We start from the raw sequence: 19,902 nt of genomic DNA, 5'->3' as shown, positions 1-19,902 counted from the left end.
TGCCCAACTCGCAATTGGAGCATATGCCAACTCCCTATAGCTTTATAGGCAGTATGAGCATTCGAGTAATGACATGCAACTTGTCTCATCAAGGTTGGAAACAATCATCTCCTGCGTCGAACTATCGATATAGATGATATGAGAGGCTAATATGTCGCAATCATCTCTCAATTAGATGATATGAGCGACAAAGTACTGGATCGGGAACGCTGCAACTTATTGTGGCTGCCTACGTACCATTCCCTTACTCTAAAGGGATCAAACACTGACCGTAGTTCATCCGCGAAGGGACAACAACTTAAGACAACTCGTTTTCAAGGTCGTAGCCAAGCAATAATGGTAATGACCTAGTCCGTGTAGGCTGTTCCGTCAAAATGCATCCAAGTGATGCATATTTTATCCGCGGCATGGCATAGTGATGCTCGTGCTTAATATGCTCCATTGGAAAGGCTATGCAGCTATAAATGAGGCCTAAGTATCATTTATACTCTTTTGGCTAAGTATGAAGCTTACTTAGTGCATGGTCCGCATATGCACCTTCAACCAACTACCCCTCCATATATATGTTTTAAAGACACTTTTACAATTTAAATTAGGAGAGGAAAATGACTTCACCAAGTCCACTTTTGAGGTGCTTGCTTCACATTCATGGTCGTTGCCATGTTTCTCTGAATACCCGGCCATGATGGTTGTACATTTAGTTTTGGACCACAGGCCAATTACAATGTCCGGCCATGATGGTTGAACATTTCCTAATTAAGCCAGCCTGCTCTGGCTTGATGCAACACAGTAAAGCGATATTGGACCTAGACCAATGACATGGTAATGTGCTATGTTAGCACTAGATTTGATCAAGGCCATCTACGCAACTGGCCTAATGCACCATTTGATACGAGATTGGCCTTTGGCCAATATGCCTACCCCATATGTCATTTTTGGCATCGTATTGGCATATGCCAGTGTTCCCTTTACTACACAACGAAAACTTTGGATGAAGCTCCATATTAAGCCATGATGCATCTTTTAGCATGTGTCATGATAATAACACAGGGTGTTACATCATTCATCCCTTTAAAGAATTTCGTCCACGAAATTGAAAACAAAACTATTGTGCCAACTCTTCGGTATGGATTCCTGAGAAAAATTCTCATACCAGATGCTCAAAAATCAAAAGGTTTCTTCAGTTTATCATGGAACATCATTAGGACTTTCTGAGAAAACGTCCAATACCGTATACTCAGGAATTCAAAAAGAGTCCACAACATTACCAAGAATCTCAATTGGCCAGTTGCCAAAAAGATATCTCGACCAGGTTTCTTAGATGGTTTCCCATACCACATCCACCCAAGAATCCCTAAAATTCACAAGGTTAAAAATGTCATTAAAATGACAAGATCTTAGCGAAGTACTTTGTTGAACAGAATCCAGTTGCCCTCCGTCTCTGACGGTCATCCATGTTGTCACTCGTAAGTGGGATGCTATCCTGCCCGACAACGCACACTATTTTCCAGTTTCCAACGTGTGGGGATGATCAGTCCCATTGTCTGCCTACCGTTCCAAACGGTCTTCCGGATATCCACTCGTAAGGGGGTGCCACTTTGGCCAGGAAAATTCACAACACTTAAAACAAGCTCAACTCGATTCGTCAAGTAACTGGCATAGCAGTTACAAACTTTTTCAGTGGAAAAGTTGGTCTACTCTCCAACTTTAAGTTTTCCATTTAAGTAAAATACTCGCTAATGAATCCACCCCGCATAGTCCCTAGAGTTATCTCGGAACTTTCTCTGATACCAACTGTGACGGACCGGAAAAATACGCCTACCGCGCAACCCATAACTTCCCCGATACGCCACTCTGATGCTACTATCTGGGCCTTAAAGCTAGGAAAATACACGTCAATTTTCCCTTGCAAGCATGCTCATGGAGCATGATGCATCTAAACTTAGCTTCCACACCGTTCCAACTTACCCTTGTTCTGCGAAGAGTTTAAAGAATTAGAGGTTATGGCCGATGCACCTTACATGCATCGCTGGCTTACGAGTCTTGTCCAGGAATAAGGCATACCTTGAACTTACGTATAGCCCATTGCAGGCCTATTTCCACCTCTCTTACCTAGCATAGGCATTGCTGAGAAAATGCACTTATCTTGCTCGTGCCAAGGGTGCATCATTCAGGCTCAGGTCGTACTTTCCTTAGTCTTACGCAAGCTCTTCTAACTTGCATATTGATGTAGCTTACTTTTTTGGCCATGCCCAACTCGCAATTGGAGCATATGCCAACTCCGTATAGCTTGATAGGCAGTATGAGCATTCAAAGAATGACATGCAACTTTCCTCATCAAGCTTGCAAACAATTTATCTCCTGCGTCGAAGTATCGATCCAGATGATATGAGAGACCAATATGTCGCAATCATCTCTCAATTAGATGATATGAGCGACAAAGTGCTAGATCGGGAACGCTACAACTTATTGCGGCTGCCTACGTACCCTTCCCTACCCTAAAAGGATCAAACACTGACCGTAGTTCATCCGCGAAGGGACAACAACTTAAGCCAACTCGTTTGCAAGGTCGTAGTCAAGTAATAATGGTAATGACCTAGTCCGTGTAGGATGTTCCATCAAAATGCATCCAAGTGATTCATATTTTATCTGAGGCATGTCATAGTGATGCTCGTGCTTAATATGATCTGTTGGAAAGGCTATGCGGCTATAAATGAGACCTAAGCATCATTTATACTCTTTCGGCTAAGCTATGAAGCTTACTTGGTGCATGGTCCGCATATGCACCTTCAACCAACTACCCCTCCCTATATATGTTCTAAAGACATTTTTACAACTTAAATTAGGGGACGCACCAAGTCCACTTTTGAGGTGCTTGCTTCACTATTCATGGCAGTTGTCATGTTTCTCTAAATACCCCGCCATAATGGTTGTACATTTAGTTCTGGCCCACAGGCCAATTACAATGTCTGGCCATGATGGTTGAACATTTCCTAAGCCAGCCTGCTCTGGATTGATGCAATACAGTAAAGCGATATTGACCCTAGGCCAATGACATGGTAATGTGCTATGCTAGTACTAGCTCTGCTCAAGGCCATCTACCCATCTGGCCTAATGCACCATTTGATGCGAGATTGGCCCTTGGTCAATATGCCTACGCCATATGCCATTTTTGTCATCGTATTGGTCTTGGCCAATGTTCGCTTACTACGCAACAGAAGCTTTAAATGAAGTTTCATCTCAGGCCATGGCGCATATTTTAGCATGTGCCACGCTAAAAACACAGGGTATTACATTTTTTGTGACGTCTGACATGATGTTCTTATATAGCTTTGCATTCATGCCAAAACTGTGCACAATCCGAAATGCATAACATCACAATTACCGCTTTGAAAATCAACCTTTGAAGATTAACGGTCGAGATTAAAGTGGTGGATAGTGAGGTTTATTATTTCGGAATGCTCTAATTTCTGACAAGTATTGTATCTTTGTAAAAAGAATATTTCACTTAAAAACTAGCTTGAAGTTCATTGTCGCTCGTGTTTTATTAGAAATTTGGTGCCAACTTTAAGATAATGTGAGATCTACCGTGTGAACGAATCCTCCCAAAATTAATATTCAAGTGAAAATTTATGTTGCTTGGTCCCCTTATCTTATAGCATGTTTGGATGTCATTTCAGAAATGGTTTTTTTACTTCTGGACAGAAATTATTTTGGATATACAATTCCAGAATGACTTTTAGAAACAGAAATAATTAATTTTTTATGAAGTACAAACATTTTATTTCTGACTTATACTTTTGGGAAAATGGATGCACTTACGCTTTTGGTGTGCAAACAGTGTAGAAATAGCGAAGGGTAAATTTAAGTGAGACCCAATAATACTTTCCTTCCGTGTAAAAACGTGTCTTCAACCTCATTTACAAGTTAACCCGACTTGGTGCAATGTTATACATATACTGTAGGGGTCTGTCTGGCGCAAGCACCAACATTTCAGGCTTTCGGCTTGCATACGTGGAACCAAAGTAATAACCGCACTCGTCTGTGTGGGGTTCCATGCCTCCATTGGATGGTAGGTACTTTCAAAGAGACTTCAATCACTGAGATAGTTTTCCGTGCCGCTTGCCCTTTAATGGTTCGAAAGAATTTGTCTTTAGGGCGTCCGAGAGAACTAGGTTGCTGTCTTTAAGGAGCAAATGCCTCTGGGATACCTCAATGCATGTATCATTGGGGACATAAAAGCTTGTTTTGTATAGACAAATAGTCGTAGAAATGAAACCAAGTTTCACTTGTTTGAGCTGATTCAACCCAGATAATGATTTGAAACTTTTGATCGATAGGATTTGGTTCATCATGTAAAATATTTCGTGGTCCTTAAGTGTCTAATCCAAATTCCTAAAAATTATACGCTCTTGATTAGCAAATGGAGGAGAGTTGGTAGACATGCATTAGAATAATTGAATAGTAGTAGAAGAAGTGCATATGAGGAGAGAAAGATAATGGGGTTGTGCATTCATTCACATGTTAACCCATGTGATGACCGCGTACTTGAAGACAAATTTTGTAGCTTTAAATTCTTAATTCTCACCACTTCTCCATCTAGCTTGGCTAGCTACAACTAGCTTATCATAAGGCAGCCGGGCAGCCGGGATACTTAATGAATAAATCAAAGGATAGTCACAAATCTCAATCATGAATCATCAACTAGATTATAAGTTGAACTAAATTAATCAACTAATCTGGTAGGATTCGGCGGCCATTTATTTCTTCTTCTTGTGTTTTAATGGCAATGGATTGGAGGGATACATTTCTAACTAGTAAAAAATAACAGTAATTTTCAATCGACTGCGATCAAAAACATATCACTAAAACGTATTTATATATTAAATATCAGTTCATGGTATTCAGATGGAACCCATCACCCCAAAAGATTTCCTCACTCTCCCTATTAACAATCGGTTTTGATGGTAATTACAATTCGATCAATTGCTAATGAACCGATTAAAGATATCACTAGACGATATCTTGGTCCCTCCTATACTTTCACTAGGCATATATATAGCCCTGCCTTAAACCATTTAGATAAGGAGGGCTCTCCACCTTTGAAGAAGACAACACTACTTGGATAGTTTATACATATCGTTAAGCGCCAACCTTGTTTTCTCTCCCTAACCACCATATAAGATTTTTATATATATACTGATTACCAATAATAAAAACAGATCGATCTAGTAGCAGCCCATCCAATGATTCGATGCTCAATGATAGACACGATAAACCAGATTAAGATTCTCTCTGTTTACATATCATATAGCTTGTGGCTATTAAGGTGGAAGCACGTTGCGGAATGCATGAACCGTAATACTGAATTATACAGTAGTATCATGCATCAGTTAGAGATTCTCAGTCCACATGGCCATGTTTTCCCTGAAGTCAAACCAAGCTTGCTGTCTTGACTGAATACGACCGGTGTCTCTAAAATATACATCACAGCTACTCACAAGGATTGACTATTTTTCTAGATGAACTTTTTTTATCAACCAAATTTTGCGTGAAATAATTGTATAGGTTTGGTGGGAGAATTCTAATTGTATAGTTAACGTGACAATGATTCATAGTTGAACGAACCTAATTGCCATTTTGTGAGCCATCTATTTGATTAGTTAAATCTATTGTGGGCCTAAAACCCCACTAGTTCCGATCAATTATTATCATCAGTACTACTGTCTACTGACTAGGGAGTACTCCGCCACCTACTCTATATGTGATTATTGACTAATGAATATAAATTTCTTTTCAAATAAAATTTCCAACTTACAAGCACGATTTGCAGGCTGATTTGCAGCAAGATCGATAGTATGGACTCCAAGCAAACCTCAGTATGTGATTTTAAACTCAAACTTTTTCTTATAAGATGATAAGATGGGTGGCTAAATTTCACACGTTTTTTTTTTTAATCGGTAAAGAAAAGTATATTGATCAGAAAGAAAAAGGATATAAAGAGTATATCACCCTAAGCAAGAATGAAAGAAAGAAAGAGAAAGAAGGAAGGAAGGTAACGGGCAACCCACCTTCAAAGCCAAACAAACAACAAAGCCAAACAAGCAACGGAGTCTGACAGGCTACACAGAAACAAACTACAAAGAATCAATACAGATATTACACCAATCTGCCATAATAGTGGAAGAGTTAACAGTATCAAACTCTCTGATTGCAAGAGCCCAAGTGAACAAGTAGTAAATAGCTTTGTTCACAATTCCAGTAACATTGCTTCTCTTATCAGGAAAAATTCTTGCATTTTTCTCCTTCCATAAACTCCAAATAATTGCAGCAGGTACCAAATTCCAGACCGCTAAATTGGATGTGTTATGTTGTGGCAAATACCAGGCTTGAAGAGAAGGAATGATAATCCTATGCACACAGTAAAACCAGTTCAACTTGCTTAAGAAATTATTCCATACTTTTTTAACAAAAGTGCAATGAAGTAGAAGATGAAAGCTTGATTCATTGTTGTTGCAAACTTCTATACGGTTATTAAAATTCATATAAAACAAAAAAATTTAGATACACCAAATTGTTAATCCCGTTACAATATTGTTTTTTTTTGGATGTGAGCACCCAGACCACGAGGGGGTACGAACGCTCACAATCAATCATTAACATCTAAAGAGATTATGATGATGGTACCCCGGTGTTGATTCATTGGCTCAAAACCTTCGGGTTTATCATGGCCTCATCCAACAACTCCATGCGTGGCGTTTGTGCATGGGATATAAGTATTAAGGAAAACAAAACATATAAGCAAACATGCGCGGAGCTAAATGAATGTAAAGTGCTGAAATGTAAATAAGACCAAGGTTTACGTGGTTCAGCACTAAGGCCTACATCCACGGGGTTTGTTGTTTTATTATGTTCTTCACGGTTACACGAATAGTTGAATGACTTTTGGGGTTTACATGTTTCTCTCCTCTAAGGGATTAACTTACACTTACTATTTCTCTCTTTCTCTCTCTCCTTCCCTTCCTGATATTTTCGATCCCCCTTCCTCTTGGTGGAGATTGGATATTTATAAGGTTAGAATCGTGGGACCCATCTCTGAAGACCGTTGGAACCTTATCTTCTTGTGTCCTTGCGTCCATCACGCGGAGGTCTGCGTTTGCCCCTTGATCCCGCAGAGGCATCCTCGCTCGTTCCACAGGTTGGTCGACACGTACACTGCTCAGAGTGTTTAATGTGGGTAGTTGAGGGGTCTGCTCGTGTCAGACAAGTGTCTTCTGCCCCTGTCAGTCCGTGTCAGCTAACTTTCTCTCCACCGTTGATCTTAGCTCCTCTTTTGGGGATGAGATAAAATAACTCCTCGGGGTTTATTCGGTGTTTCGTGACGCATCATGTTTTGATGTTTTGGCCTGCATGCTTTCCACGTACCTTTTTATATACACGTGTCTGATAGTGAGATATATGTGTACACAATTTGCCCCTTTTCTTCGGGCTTGAATGACTAATGGGTGCCTTGAAGAAAAACTATCGTCGCATATTCTTCTCACTCCTAATAACTTCTCCTAGATACTTGGGCACGTCTTTTATTCGTGCATTAACTGCTTATGTAACGGGCACGTTTCCCATTCCTCCCTTAATTTCCTTCTCTTTCTTTCGGGTATTTTAAGGATAGAAAGAGAATTTAATTTCATTCTTCCTAAACACTCTCTCATTTTTCATTCTTTCTTTAAATTTTCTGTCTGTCTTCATTGAACCTGTGACCTTAAATTCTCTGTCAGTCTTCATTGCACCTGTGATCTTAAATTTCTGTCAGTCTTCATTGCACCTGTGATCTTAAATTCTGTCAGTCTTCATTGCCCTGTGATCTTAAATTCTCCACCTTAGCATTAACCACGCCCGCTTCTCCTGTTTGTTTCTTCTACTGCTGTTTTTGCCGGTAAGTTTTTCTTTTCTTTATTTCCACCGTTTTATGCTGTGTTGATTTGTGAATTTTCTGCTACTGTTGTTCCTTGTTTGTGATGAAGAACTTCTTCTGATGCTTGCATACTAGTTTGCCCCTGTTCTTCATCTTAAATTAAGGAAGCCATTACTTCGAGGGTGAAATTGAGCATGTATACTAATTTTAGGGTTGCTACGTTATCGTGGTTGTATTGCTATGGATGTGTTTTTTGATTGTGTGTAACTTGTTCTTGATTTTATTCTTTCCGCAGCCATGTCTGACCGTCCGCGGCCTACTTATCAGACTCCTGATTCTGGGTTATCGAGATCTCCTCCGCGTCGAGAGTCTCAAGATGATGTTCGTCGGAGTCGAGTTTCTTCTGGAGCGAAAGCCTCGTCCTCTAGGGAAGAGATTCCTCCGATAATTCCGTCTGGTTCTCGAAGAGTCTTTGATCGCTCATGGCTCGTCCTCGTGATGATACTAGGAGTACGCAGGCTCCGCCCCGCGCTGTTGCTTTTGACATTCCTCCTCTACGTTCGTTAGTGCCCGAGCATCATCTACGGTCTTCTCCAACTTTTAAAGGGAAGAATACGAAGGGCGTAGCTCCTAGGGTTGAATCTTCAAAGAATCCCCCCGTGAAGAGAAAAGCTTCGGAAGCGTTCGTTAGTTCATCCGGCCCCGCCGAGGAGGATGAGGCTGCTCCCTTGATACGCAGTGTCTCTGTTAGCAGGAAAAAAGTAACCTTCAAGCATATCGATCTTGAAATATTCAAGGAAAAGCATGAGCTTCAAGCCTTCGGGGTTCGTTTCTATGCCCCTGAGGATGATATTACGTATGAGCTTATCTCCAAGTATGATTCGATGAATTTCATTTGTTAACGACGGTTGGGGCATTCGAGGCTGGTCTATGCTGCCGTTGTACAAATCGGTGATTCCTTCTACTACGACGTGCTCGCTAGTCGTGAGGGTTCTTCCACCAATACTCACAGCCGTTCCGTATCCCAACTATCGGGGAATTATCTCCGCGCCCTGAAGGAATGCTATCTGCGGAGTAAGGGGGAAACGTCGATGACTTGTTACGTCCCCAATCCCATGGAGAAGGAATGGTATACTCCTGAGAATTTCAATAACTCCTTCGGTGATTACGTCAATAGTAGGAATCGCAAGCCGTGGAGTGTCAGCCTTCGGAATCTCCCTGCTCCTCGAGGCGAGATTCGTCTGTTAAATGAGGTCAGCGATGCCAAGCTGAAGTATGTTCCTGGCACGGAGGCGTCCAGTCGTCGGAAACTCTTCCCCGCGCGAGAGAGGATCAAGCGCGATCATGACTACGAGTGGCACGCCACCGTTATCGAGATAGTTGGTCCGTGGGCTTACGGTTGGATTCCTGGTCCCCGCGGTTGGCGGCCTACCGAGAATAGTAAGCCGCGCGAATCTCCTCCTGTTCGCTATGGAGATTTCTGCCCCTGGCGTCTGAACTTTGCGGGCATGAATTTTCCTTATGCCCTGGACGTCGTAGAGGGAGACGAGGAGGATGGTTCCGGTGCTATACTCCCACCGAAGAATTCTCAGCTGCTCAGGTACGCAGATTCTAGCTGCGCTTCTTTTTTAGAACTTCCATCAGACGGGAAAAATAATTCTTTTGTGGTGTTGGTTTCAGGTATTGAAGAAGAAAAAGATTAGGCCGAAGCAGTCTTCTACTACGGTGATGGGCGAGGTTGAGGCCCAAGAAGAAGTTACTAGTCCAGTGAACGAAGAGTTTGCTGAGGACGAGATTACAGATGGGGAGGAACGTACTGGTACCTCCCCTATCAATGTCGAAGAAGAGGTCTTCGCTGGTCACGCTGGTGATGAAGGAAGGAACAAAGTTGTGGTGGCTGATGACGTTGTCATCGGGGATGTTTCCGTCCCTGCTGGTGATGTCGCGGATACCCTTCCCACTTCTCAAGAATTTTCTTTTGATCGGATGTATTCCACGGGGGAGTTCTTTGACGAAGCCCTCGATTTTCCCGAGGACTTCTCTTTACTTTCCCCCAATGATGATTGGGATGTTCTTGGTGGTGATGGTAATGGGGATGCTACTGTAGAAGATGTTGGTGCGGAGGAGCCTGCTGTGCATGTAGGCGCGGAGGAGCATGCCAACATTCGTGCTGGGGTCGGTCAGAGAAAGGAAAATCTGTCGTTGACGCGCCTGCCGATAGTCTTCCCCAGTCGCCGACGTCTGAGGGTGAGGACGCCATCATGGATTGGTTTAAGGAAAAGAATCTTCTGTTTGTCTCTCATCCCGCTCCTGTTGTTGCTGGGGAAAAGGAATCAACCGCGTATACCCGTCGCATGATGGAGATTCTAAGGCGCAGGTGTCTGAAGCCTGGGGAAAAAGGTTGACTGTTCCCGAAGCTACCCTCGTGCCGGAGCCTCCTACTTCCGTTGCCGATATGATGGCATCGCCGACGGGTATCAATATGGCTTTCCGCAGCAGCGTGTGCTGGAGGTAAATTTTCGTACACTTCTACGTGACGATCAGACGCTTCGGTGAAATAATGTTTTGTCATCTTGATGTGTAGATGATGAGGAGCGAGCATTGTAACCACGTGTATCAGTTCTTCAAAGCGAAATCTCTGAAGCTCGAGGCTAAGCTTCGTCCGAGAAAAGGAATTATCTGCGGCTGAGGTGGAAATAGAAGAGCTGAAGAAAAGCCTTAAGGAGAAAGAAAAGCTGGGTGAAGCAGAGGCTGATCTTCGTTCAGAACTTGTTGCAGTGCGCGCTGAGTTAGAGCAAACTCGTAGCCAAGTTTCCACTTTCACAGGTTTGGTTCTTTTCCCTCGCCGTATGTCGTCATTCTTTATCTCTTAGTTGTTCTGTCTGAGTCTCCCCACCCTATCTCCAGTGGGTGGCGTCCCCGAGCTGATATGGCTTCGAAACGAAAGAGTTCGGCAAAAATCTCGTATTAGAGATTTGGTTGAGAAAATTAAGAGTGAAGCTAAGAAATGGGATGCTCGGGCTGAGGTATGGCGCGCGCGGCATGTTCAGATGGTCGACATGCAAAATCTGTACAACCATGATCGTGCTTTATTTAATGGCACACTGCTGTGGACCCGTGATAATCTGCGGGAAGCCCGTGAGCGCACTTCCTTGTTGGAATCTAGGATTCAGCGTTGGAAGAAGAATTACAGACGGCTCGATCCATTCCTCTTTCAGGGGTCCAGGATAATATGCTCTGTCTTGCCAGAGAAAGAGATGATGCTCGTGCTGAAGTCTACGCTCTCAGCAATGCTCTTTCCGCGTCTCGTGCCGACGTAGCTCGTCATGCTGAGTCTGAGAGGAATCTCGAAGTGTGCATGTACAGACTCAGCAAAGGGGTCTCAGAGATAAATAAAGAGGTCGACCACCTTCGTCATATGGACTCGATGAAGCAGGTAGAATTAGATGCCTGTCAATTTACTCTCACCAACCTTCAACTAGACTATAAGAAATTATCCGCGGAATATGATCATCTTGATGAAGCGCGAGATGCGGTTGTTAATGAGTATGAAGAGGCTTCGGCTTGTGTCGAAGGTATAATCCCATTTCATCGAGTGTGACCTTGTTTTTTTCTACGCTAACTCCGTGGTGTTGTCTTTTTCAGAGCTCGAGGGACGCCTTCGCGTCACAAATGAAAAACTTGAAAAGGCTCAATCTTCCTTAGCGCAGCAGGAAGAACAGACCAATCACTTCAAGAATTTAGCAGCAACCCGCGAGGAGGCCGTTGGTGCTGCTTCTAGAGAAGTGAATCGGCTATCTTCGTTATTATCCCAAGCCCAACAGCGGACAACAGTTATTAAACACAAGGCTCGTTGTCAATTGGCTGAGGAGACGAACAAGATGCTGGAGAGGATAGAACTTGGCCTAAGGAATGAACATGGTCTCGTGAAGAACTATCCTCGTCGGTTCCTTCTGCCTTGCCCAGCTCCTCGGGCCCCTCTTCTGGTGGGAGCGTCCCATCAAGTCTTCGGAATAATCCTGCCGATGGGGCCGCCCTTAGGTAGAGATCGCAGCGTTTTGTAGGTCCGCGGCATCATTATACTTTTTGTAATCATGTAACAAGGATATTTTTTGCTGATGATCCTGTAAAAGGAATATTTTTTGATTGTGTATCCTTGACTTTGGCCTTTCACTTCTTGTAATCACCCTTTATGAAATGAATCCTCTTCTTGATATACCTACAATTTTTTGTTTTTATTTTAAGTATTTGTGAAAATCAAAACAAAAGTTTTTAAGTGTTTTTGAGTGCGATACTGAAGGAAGGTACCTTCGTGATCGTCTTGAGACCTGTCACCCCGCTGGCGAATCCTGGGCCAGAGGATTCCCAGACGGTGGGGGCCGGGGCAACGTTCTAGGATATGGGATTAAAATATTTACGCACCCATTCCGTCGACCCGTTGCCTTAAGATTGGTTGGGTATCTCTTTCTGCTGGGTGCCTTCCCCCTGGTCCTACACTTATGGACACTGATGGGGGAGCCCTGAGAGATTGTAGATTAACTACTTTCCCCAATATTGTAGGTAGATTCCACTGACTTGATAATTTGAAAGCTTGTTTGATTGATAAGTTGAGGTCTGCAATTCCTCTTCCAGAGATAGAAACATGTGGAGCGGTCAGGCTCCCTTCTTCTTCTGGTACACTCCAAGCAGATTCAAATCTGCGTTGCTTCTATGGGAAGTATGGTTTGAGCCATTTAGCATTCCAAGGATGCCGGAGGACCTCGCCTTTTAGATTACGAAGGTAGTAGGAACCGTTACCCGCAATGTCGTGGATCATAAAAGGTCCTCCCCATGTAGGTGCTAACTTTCCCCATTTCTTTTCTTGCTGATACCGTGGGATTGTTCTCAACACATACTGTCCCTCTACAAAATTCCGTAGCTTTACCTTTTTGTTGTACTCCCTTGCTAGTCTTCGTTGATAATTTTCCATCTTTTGCAATGCTACTTCCCTTCTTCCTTCCAAGTCGTCCAACCTTTCTAACATCATATCTGTTGTGAGGTTTTTCTCCCAAGCTTCGGTCTTCGTGGTTGGCATGAGGATTTCCGTAGGTATGACTGCTTCAGCTCCATAAGTTAGAAGAAACGGGGATTCCCCGGTAGCGGATCTTCGTGTTGTCCTGTATGCCCATAAGACATTGTGCAGTTGTTCGCACCATCTTCCCTTATGCTCGTCTAATTGTTTTTTGAGTATAAGGGCGAGGGTCTTGTTGGTAGCTTCCGCTTGTCCGTTGCTTTGAGGGTATAAGGGGGTGGACTTGTTCTTTCTTATTTTGAAGTGTCGAAGAGCATGTCTATATTTTTTCCCTGTAATTGCTTGCCGTTATCAGATACAATTTCAGCAGGTATACCAAATCTGCAAATGATGTTCTGGAATATGAAAGTGAACACATCCGCGTCTCTGATCCTGGCCAAGGCCTTAGCCTCCACCCATTTACTGAAGTAGTCCGTGGCTACTATCAAAAATCGTCTCTTCCCTGATCCTTCGATGAAAGGCCCGACGATGTCTACGCCCCATTTTGCAAATGGCCACGGGCTATCGACAGAGTTTAACATTGTTGCCGGCGCGTGGATTTTTTTCGCGAAGCGCTGACATTCTTCACATCGTCGGGACATCCTCGCGGCATCTTGTATCATGTCGGCCAGTAATATCCTTGCGTTTTTGCTTTGTCAGCTAGTGATCTCATGCCGCTATGATTCCCCGCGTCACCATAATGGATATCATTTAGAATTCGATGCCCCTCTTTCCGGGACAAGCAGCGTAGTAATGGTCCAAGGAAGGATTTCTATACAGGACCCCTCCCGAAGATCATATTCCCACTTTGGAGAGTATCTTCCTAGCTTGTTTCGATCCGCAGGTAAGCTTCCTTTTTCGAGAAAGGCATGTATTGTCACCCTCCAGTCATCTTCGTTGCTGAAGTCTTCGTCTTGATTTGCTCTTGACAGGATGTCCTCTTCATCAAAGTCATTATGGATGTCTTCTCCTACCTGGTCTTCGATATTTTCTTCCATCATCTTGATTGGTAGCGAAGGAGAATTGAGATGCAATCGAAGGCTCGTATACCCTTGCTATTTTAATACCTTCGGCATTTTTATCCCTCAGCATGGATGATATATATGCTAGGGCATCCGCGTGCCTGAGGTCCCTTCTGCATAAGTGCCGGAACTTAATGTTCGGGATTTGTGATGCCAATGTTTGGACCAAGGCCATGTAAGCTGAAAGGGTGTCATCGTACACATTATACTCGAGCCCTATTTGCCGTATGACAAGCTGCGAATCACTTGTCAGCCTTACATCGGTTACCCCCATCTCTATTATTATACGTAGGGCATGTACGACAGCTTCGTATTCAACAATGTTGTTGGTATGCTCTTTGAATTCCAATCTAAGTGCCTGTATAATCCTTTCTCCAGTTGGGGTGATAATGACAATACCTATTCCTGCTCCTTCCTTATTTTTAGATCCGTCGACAAAGACTTCCCATTGTCTATGACTCGCAGGTTCGAGGATATCCATTGGATCCTTGATTTCTTCCTCGGCTTCTGGTATTCCCTTAATCTCTTCGTCGTTGTCAAGGGGGAGGTCTGCTAAGAAATCTGCCAACTTGGGACTTCTGAGAATGTTGAATTTCATGAATGATGTTGAATTGGTCCAGATGGGTGTTCCATTTGGCTATTCGGCCCACTTTTCCCGTGCTTTTGAGGACTGCTTCCAATGGTGCTTTGCATGGTACCCTGACGAGGTGAGTTAGGAAGTAGGTTCTCAGTTTTTGGGTAGCCCATACCAGTGCGAGGATGAGTTGTTCAATCTTAGTATAATTTCTTTCCGCGGAATTGAGTGTCTTGCTGACGTAATAGATAGGCTGTTCTACCTTTGTATTGGTTTTGACTAATACCGCGCTGACTGCGTCCTCCGTTGCTGCTATGTACAGTGCCAAAACTCATCAGGGTCTGGCTTCTGCAGGATCGGGATTGAGCTAGATGTTCTTTGATTTTTTGGAATGCTTCCTCGCATTCAGCGGTCCATTCGAACCTGCTCCCTTTTTTAAGAATATTGAAGAAATGTTTGCATTTGTCCGAAGACCGTGCAATAAATCTGCCCAACGCTGCTATGGACCCATTGAGCTTCTGCACTTCCTTCAGATTCTTTGGGGACGGCATCTCTACTATGGCTTGAATCTTGCTGGGTCTACCTCGATGCCCCTTTTCGTCACCAGATACCCGAGGAACTTCCCCGAGGTGACACCGAAAGTACATTTCTCCGGATTCACTTTCATGTGATGCTGTCTCATTGCTTCGAAGATATTCCTCAGGTCCTGGTGGTGATTTTTACGCAGCTTGCTTTTGACGAGCATGTCGTCCACGTAGACTTCTAGGGTTCCTCCAATCCATGGCTTGAAGATAGCATCGACCATCCTTTGGTATGTTGCCCCTGCGTTTCGGAGCCCGAAAGGCATTCTGGTATAGCAATAAAGGCCATGTGGGGTATAGAACGCTGTGTGTGGCTGATCTTCTTCTGCCAGGGCTACTTGGTTGTAACCAGAATATCCGTCCATGAACGACAGTCTTCGTACCCTTCAACTGCTTCAACCAGTTGATCTATGCTCGGCAGGGGATAGCTGTCCTTTGGACATGCCTTGTTGAGATTAGTAAAGTCGATGCATATTCTAACCCCTCCATTTTTCTTAGGAACAATGACCATGTTGGAGATCCAGGTAGGTACTTGACTTCCTTGATAAATCCTGCGTCTAGTAGCTTCCGAAGTTCTGTTTCTACCGCCTCATGATTCTGGAGCCACTTTTCGTATTTTCTGCCTGAACGGGGGCGTGCCCGGTTTGATGCGTAGTTCATGTTGGATTACTTTTGGGTCAATCCCCGGCATATCTCCTAACTTCCAGGCGAACACATCCGCATATTCCTTAAGTAATTTGGTTAAGGAATGTTCTCTTCCTTCGTCCATGATGGTCCCGATTTTGACCATCTTCGGGTCTTCTTCCGTTCCTATGTTGATTTCCTTTATGGGTTCTACTGGTGTGAACACAGGCTTCGGGTTTCCGAGGACTGGGCGCTCTTTAATTGCTATTTAGCGTGTTTCTGCTCTTCGCTGGTTGTTGAGGTACTTGTTTCCGTGCTTGGACATTACCATCTTTCGTCAAGCCTTTCCTGTAGTTTCCTTAAGGAATAGGTCTACGGCTTTCTCTTTCGCGGTTTCTTGATTTCTTACTCTTCGGATTTTTCGCTGCTCTTCTTGCTCATTGTTGATATGATCCTGAGTGGCCTGGCACTCTCGCGTAGTAGCGATCGATCTCCCTTGATCTCCATTATTCCCTCAGGTGTTGGAAATCTGAGGTATTGGTGGTATGTTGCCGCAACTCCTTTGAGCTTGTGTACCCATTGTCGTCCAATAATGGCGTTGTAGGGGGAAGGGGTGTCCACCACACTGAATCGGGTATCCAGTTTCATGGGCCCTGCGTTAACCTGTAACACGATGTCTCCCAAGGGCTTCGTGGCTGCTCCATTGAATCCGTAGATGGTGTGATAAGAGGTCATCAACTGTTCATCATGGAGCTTCATCCGTTTGAATGCATCATAGAATAGGATTTACAGAGCTTCCCCCGTCTATGAGGATCTTTTTGAGGTTACATCCAGCTACTGGTAATGTTAGGACCAAGGGATCGTTATGGTCTTCCATATCTTCTTCGATATCCTCGGCATCGAAGATGATAGGAGATTCCATCCATTCTTCGTGTTCGTCCACCGCTATCCCATCGACCTTATATAACTCGCAGCGGTCTTCGAATTGCTTCCGTAACCTTTTTCCAATCTGCGCTGTGAGTGAGGGTCCTGTGGCTTCGGAACACGAGATGGTGTTGATTGTTCGGTTTTCTTCCGGAAGTTGGACTGGTTTGGTTCGTTTGGATCTGTCCTCGGTAACCTCCTTTCGTATGTAATGTTTGAGCTCTCCCGCATCAATTAATTTTTGGATCATTATTTTAAGGTTCTTGCATTTTTCGGTCTGGTGTCCGTTGAAACAGTGATACTCACAGTAATCTTTAGACTTCTCGGATCTCGGGGGCTGCTTTCCCTTAGACCATGGCCACTCTAAGTTTTCCCTCCCTTTGATCTCTCGTAGGATACGAGCATAGCTAGCGTTGAGTTTCGTGTAAACTTGATCTTCGAATTTTCGGTCGCCTGTTCTTCGTTCATCCCTCCGTTCCTTCCTATCTTCGTGAGGTCTCTCATCTGAGCAACCCCTTTTGGCCCCATTGGTTTGTTCCGCTGAATTGGTGCGGTGAGACCTCTGCGGATATGCCCTCGGGTTTTCCCGTTGAATTTCTTCAAGTCGAGCGTGCTTCGATAATTATTCGGAGATCTCCTTCTGTCTTGGGCACGCTCCCGTGAATTTCAACAAATAGGGGACTCATTCGGTCTAAGCCCCATTTGTAGCATTGATGCTTACCACTGGGTCCACGCTCCCTATGGCTTGGCAGATCTTATGCCATCTGTTTGTGTACTCCCTCGTGGTTTCCTTGTAGCCAATTGCTAGTGAAAAGAGCTTATCCATCCCGGTGTTTACAGTCTTGTTGTACATGTATGTTCTTAAGAATTTCTCTGCGAGTTGGTCGTATGAGTGGATGGAGTTTGGTGGCAGATTATCAAACCATGATAACGCCGATCCCTTCAAGCTTGACGGGAAGTATCTACAGAGTACGGCGTCGTTCTGACCCCATCTAGCTAAGACACGGTTGTAGTACCGAACATGTGCAGCAGGGTCGCTGGATCCATCATAGCATTCGAACGTCGGGACAGGGCATTTCAGTGGAATAGGGGTGTTGGCCAAGCGATGCGTTAAGGGCGTGGAGTTAGCTTCTCTCATGACCTCTTCTAACCTTCCCCCACCTTGTTTATTTTTTAATTGCCTGATCTCTGCCATCATCTCATCTCGTAGTTCCTCCATTGCACGTTGGTGCTCTAAATTCTTCAGCTCATTACCGTCTGACTCTCCATCGTCATAATCCGGGTCGGATACGCTACGTCTCCTTGTCGCGTCTTCATTAGCCGCTAGGACGACTCTACAGTCTTGGTTTGGCTCTGGTGCTTTGGAGCTTGCTTCATCAAGTTGTTGGCTGGTCTTCGTGCTTAGAGCAATCCGCTCCTTTAAATCTTGATTTTCTCTGGCCAACAGAGCTACAGCTTCTGCGTAAACCTGCTGGTTCTTCCTCAGTTCCTCAAGCTCAGCTATTAGTCGGTGTGATTGGTTGGACCCCTGATTGGGAGTCCCAACGCGTGCCGCTACAGCCGCGGTGCCTCCCTCCTCCATGGTTTGTACTAAAGGTGGCAGGGGTTCAGCTTCGGTTGCTGGTGTTTCCAAATTGGAGTGAGCGCCCCTCTGTGGTGCCAGAGCCGCCGGTATGGCTTGATTCTGATTATTTGTTAGCGGCATTCCAAAGGTTAGAAGGTGCGCGGGTTGGAATGTTCTGGATTCATCCACCCTTTCTCTTGGTTGATTAAGTTGACTCATGGCGAAGGTATTGCTAGCCTCCGCAGCCTTCGGGACTACCGCAGCCTCCCCGTACTTTATCGTTGCTGCTCTGAGAGCCGCCGCTGCAACTGAATTAGCGTTCATGGGTGAAGTGATTTCTGCAGTATCTTGCCTTCTGTTGGTCATTTTAGCTTTGTCTCCTTTCTGCTTGCTTCGGGTGATGATCGGGGTTGTCCTGGGTGTTTCTTTTGACAAAGCTTTGGATTTTCCTGCTTCCTGCGTCTTTTCCATCACGTGCCCTTTTGTTGATAATGAAATCTCGCGTAAAATTGCCTTCTTTACTCACAACACGTTCTCTCTGCATAAGTTATTTCAAACAACAGAAACGGGAATATCCGCGTGAAGCGGGTTAGTTAGCGAAATACAATTTTTCAAGAGGGAATTAATACCCGTAGGCTATAAAATACGGGTTAGAGTTTTATTAAAGGCGATCCTTAGTATAAAAACTACGAAAATTGTAAATCCGACGGATTAGAACAATAACCCGCTTAGAACAATAACTCTTATCGAAGACCAAAGGTGGGTTTTTGAACATAATACAGTTAACGAATGATCTATATGGTCCGAGCTGATAAAATCAGAGCAATCATATGCCAAATTAAAATGAAATCACAGGACAAGATAAATCTTTTACCGGGACGAAGTCCCTGTTTCTAGCGCCAAATTGTGAGCACCCAGACCACGAGGGGGTCCGAACGCTCACAATCAATCATTAACATCTAAAGAGATTATGATGATGGTACCCCGGTGTTGATTCATTGGATCAAAACCTTCGGGTTTATCATGGCCTCATCCAACAACTCCATGCGTGGCGTTTGTGCATGGGATATAAGTATTAAGGAAAACAAAACATATAAGCAAACATGCGCGGAGCTAAATGAATGTAAAGTGCTGAAATGTAAATAAGACCAAGGTTTACGTGGTTCAGCACTAAGGCCTACATCCACGGGGTTTGTTGTTTTACTATGTTCTTCACGGTTACACGAATAGTTGAATGACTTTTGGGGTTTACATGTTTCTCTCCTCTAAGGGATTAACTTACACTTACTATTTCTCTCTTTCTCTCTCTCCTTCCCTTCCTGATATTTTCGATCCCCCTTCCTCTTGGTGGAGATTGGATATTTATAAGGTTAGAATCGTGGGACCCATCTCTGAAGACCGTTGGAACCTTATCTTCTTGTGTCCTTGCGTCCATCACGCGGAGGTCTGCGTTTGCCCCTTGATCCCGCAGAGGCATCCTCGCTCGTTCCACAGGTTGGTCGACACGTACACTGCTCAGAGTGTTTAATGTGGGTAGTTGAGGGGTCTGCTCGTGTCAGACAAGTGTCTTCTGCCCCTGTCAGTCCGTGTCAGCTAACTTTCTCTCCACCGTTGATCTTAGCTCCTCTTTTGGGGATGAGATAAAATAACT

Source organism: Papaver somniferum, chromosome 6 (assembly GCF_003573695.1).
Source record: "Papaver somniferum cultivar HN1 chromosome 6, ASM357369v1, whole genome shotgun sequence".
Classification (NCBI taxonomy): Eukaryota; Viridiplantae; Streptophyta; class Magnoliopsida; order Ranunculales; family Papaveraceae; genus Papaver; species Papaver somniferum.
Note: the sequence above shows the minus strand (reverse complement) of the source record.